Source organism: Eupeodes corollae, chromosome 2 (genome assembly GCF_945859685.1).
Source record: "Eupeodes corollae chromosome 2, idEupCoro1.1, whole genome shotgun sequence".
Lineage (NCBI taxonomy): Eukaryota > Metazoa > Arthropoda > Insecta > Diptera > Syrphidae > Eupeodes > Eupeodes corollae.
In genome coordinates, this window is record NC_079148.1 from 57,431,481 (window position 1) to 57,435,523 (window position 4,043).

The window sequence follows — 4,043 nt, forward strand, 5'->3', positions numbered from 1 at the left end:
AAATCGGCTATTTTCAAAACAGCATCGTTGTTCAAATCCTTGTCCTCTTCCAGCTTTTTGAACACTTCTAGAAGCACTGTTGTCCTTTGCGGTATGTACTTGCTTATACCCATAACACCCTCAACAATTTTAATAGCAGGAATGAGCTGATACGTTCGATTTACTATTGCCTGCATAACCTCCTCGCTGAGATGGGGAAAAATTAAGATCTTTTCATAAATCTTTACTGCTTTCGAATTTTCAAAATAACTGTTAGACAAAATAGCAGCTGTTAATATTTGAGTTGCTGGAATTTTTATTTCATTCTTGAGCTCATTGACTATCTGTTTTGTTTCTGCTTCAATGACTTTGTCCGCGATGTTCCTCTGTAGCTGGACATCTCGAACGAAGGCCTTGGCAAGTGCAATCAATTTCAATGGATCCTGCTGACCATCTGCTGCCATTTCAATTCGTAACGCCTTCAAGACGTAATAAGTTATATCAATTGCATTGAGCGAATTTGAGAAATCCAAAATATCAATGATCGAATCGTCCGCGTCATCGCCATATTGATAGGCAGCGTGAATAATTTCTTGAATTTTACTGGTGTTTTTTAAATTTAAAATTTGATCTTGGGCGACATCAAAGTGATGCGATCGTATTTCTTTCGCAATTGCTTGGATTTGACTGTCAGTTTGTCTCGACGGAACACGTGAACTTGAAAATTGGAAGGATCCTTTTCTAATTTCGATTAAACACACAACAAGCCAGAGTGTTAACTTTGAAAACGAAGTATATAACATTTTTGTAGCTTTTGTTGGTTTTGAGTTAAACCGCGGATTGAGACTCAATTCTCAATTGTGATTTGGTTTTTATTGAAGCTTTGGAAATTCATAATATCATCGTTTAGATATTTATGCAGTTAATGATCTTCCATCAAAGCTTTGCTTTGAAATTACAGCTTTATAACCTGCATGATTTGTCGTAAGACGTCTTTTCGATTGAATCATAGGTAGACACTTGGTTTGTTGCATGATTATGGAAAATATTCAAGTTTTAATGAAAAAGTTTGGGTTTCACTGGAAGAATATAGAAAATTGTTATAATGTTAGGAACAACTTATGGTAACAATACGTGTGTCATTAAATTATACCAGTTTTAAGTTCTTAGTTAATAGTTTGTTCAAAATAGACATACAATCGTGAGAACTTCTGGGTAATTGTCAAAGTGAGGCTTTGTTAACCACATTATGAAGAGCTATTCAAAAATTCCATGTGAACTTGAAGACTTTTAAGATTTTTATTCGAAAATTATATATTTTAGCTTATAAGTTACACATATGAAAATAATTATAAAATTCGAACTCGAAGTTTTAATCAAACATGATATGATAGAGAAGTCGAAGTGGGTCCCTCGATTCCGTCCGTCTGTCCACGCTCCTACAGCCTAAACCATTCGGTCGATTGAGTTCAAACTTGGAAGTTAAGATTTTCAGCAGATTTGCTATAGGGTTTTCCTTTAATTTTTTTTAAGATCAAAACTAACAGTGGCCCCCATACATTTTTTGGGTCAAACAACGAAAATTCGAATTCTCTCAAAAACAAACCGACAGGTTTTTATTAAATTTTCCCTAAAATTTTATTTTTAACTTGGCTCCTTTTAGTAATGAAAACATATTTTTCTATTGCTCCGGAAATAACGCTCATAGAAACTTTTTTTGTTTTTTATTTTCGCCAAATTTCTTAACAATGTTTGATTATCAAAAGTACATTTTTTTTTTGTTTGGATTTTTAAAAAAAATATTGATTTTTCTTTTTCAAAAACGGTTCAACATTATTTGGGCAACATTTTAATTACATTCCTATCTTTTATCCAAATTAATGACAATTGGTACATATTATATATTATAATTATTGTAAATACCAACGATGGCCGTCCGTGTAGCGTCCCTGCATCGGATGAACGAATATGATATGTTTATTCGACGATCTATTTTAAAGTGTCTATCAAGAAGTATTATCTTGGTACCTTTGTATTTATGATTTTAAAATATTATTCTTTAAGAATAAGGTTGTTTCACTCATATTTTACTCACTTTCTCCTATATATAAGAATAAATACTCAGTACAAGTTAAAGAAACGGGCCAGAAAGAGTATATGTATTTTTTTTATTAGAATCACGGTATTACGTACAGCCTCTACAATTACGTGTCACTTCATAACTAAAATCCAAAACGCATAAGAGCCTGACAACAACAAAACATGAATAGCAATTTCTTTGAATTGTTCGTATGATTGTTTTTGTTTTTTGTAAACTTTAACTATAAAAAATAAACTTTAAACTGAAAACTTGTAGGAAAAAAGGAATGTGATTGGATTGTAGTAAGTACCTTCTACCTACTAATAACATTCCTTCATTATCATCATAAACATGTCTTTATCTATCTATCTGCATAAAGCTGAGCACGCCAATGAACTATTTAAACATACATGTTCTTCCTCTTTCTTATCTTCAGGTAATTTACTTTCCATCCTGGTTCTTCTTATATGAAATTTAAATAAAGATATCCAAAGGAAAAATGCTTTGAATGAACAAGTTGAATACACAAACAATTGTATTCGTTAAGTATGCTTACAACACAAGTATTTTTCATTAGGATGAGTTGTGTCTTGGGACGAATCGTGCCTGTGTATAAACAAAAGAAATACCTGGAAACTAGCTTACCGACGAAAAATGGTGTGAATTCGATAAGTTCATTCAAATACACAAACCATTTCCCTTAACATAACATTTTCTGAGTCTTTCATATTTTTATTAGAATAAAAAGTTAAGTTTTTTTTAACAAATCATAAATAAATATTCAATTAAATACAATTCGCATAGTGTTCGGAAAATTCTCTTGGTTTTTTGACACCTTATTTGTTAAAATTAGTTCCGTATCAGAGCCGAAAAAGGGAGACATGCTAACGAAATATAGTACCGCTCATAGAACAGTAATTTTTGTTTTTATAATTCTCAGGAACTAATGAAGCGATTTTAATATTTGATAAAATATTGCATTTTTTTCACAATCCGATATCTCAAAAAAGGGTCCACATTTTTTTACGAAATTCAAATCTAAAACGTATATTTACAATCACTAAACAACTGCATAACAAAGATATTTTTAAGAAAAAATGAGAATTTTGTATATATATACATAAAACATGTATTTAAATAAAACCGACATAACGATTTTCAAACAAAAAATTGAAAAATGTAGGTTTCTTGACAAATTGAATGGCATTTATATCTTTGAAGGCAAACTTATTTTACAGGTATATTTTTAAATCTTATATAGGTACTTTTGTAAACAGATTCTTTGCATACAGTAGCAAGTTCGTGCGACCCAGTCGTGCATTTTATTTTCTTTAGTTTTGTCTTAAATTTTAAAGTGAAAGGGTGAGAGTTTCAAGAATATACTGAAATTTTTATTTGAATCTCTCGTCTAATAAAATTAAAATAAGAAAGAGGCTGGGATGCGACCCACACTGATAACTTCCCATCCCGTCTGTCGATTTGTCTTGCTTAAAAGTTTGTCTGTATGTACTCGTATCAGTTCTTACCAAATTTGCGTACTATTTTTTGTAGATTTTATTTTTTATAAAAAAACGGACTGTTGGATTTTTATATAAAAATTACTGAATATCGAAAACAATATTTTCTGTGAAATAAAATAAGTTTGAAGACAATATTTAAGATTTTTGAAAAGCTATTTGAGTCGAAAGTAAGTTTTTACCAAGTTTAAGTATTGTTTTTTTTTAGAGTTTTATTTTTTGTAAAAAAAACTGTCAATTCGATTTTTTTTTAAATTTTACCAAATGTTGAAAACAACATTTCTTATAAGATAAAATTAGTTTAAAGCCAATATCTACAATTTTTGAAAAGATATTTGAGTCGAAAATCAATTTTTACCAACTTTTGTTAAATTTTTTTTAGGTTTTTAATTGTTTGTACAAAAACTGTCAATTCGATTTTTCTCAAAATGTGTCCTAATGTTGAAAACAACATTTTTTATAAGTAA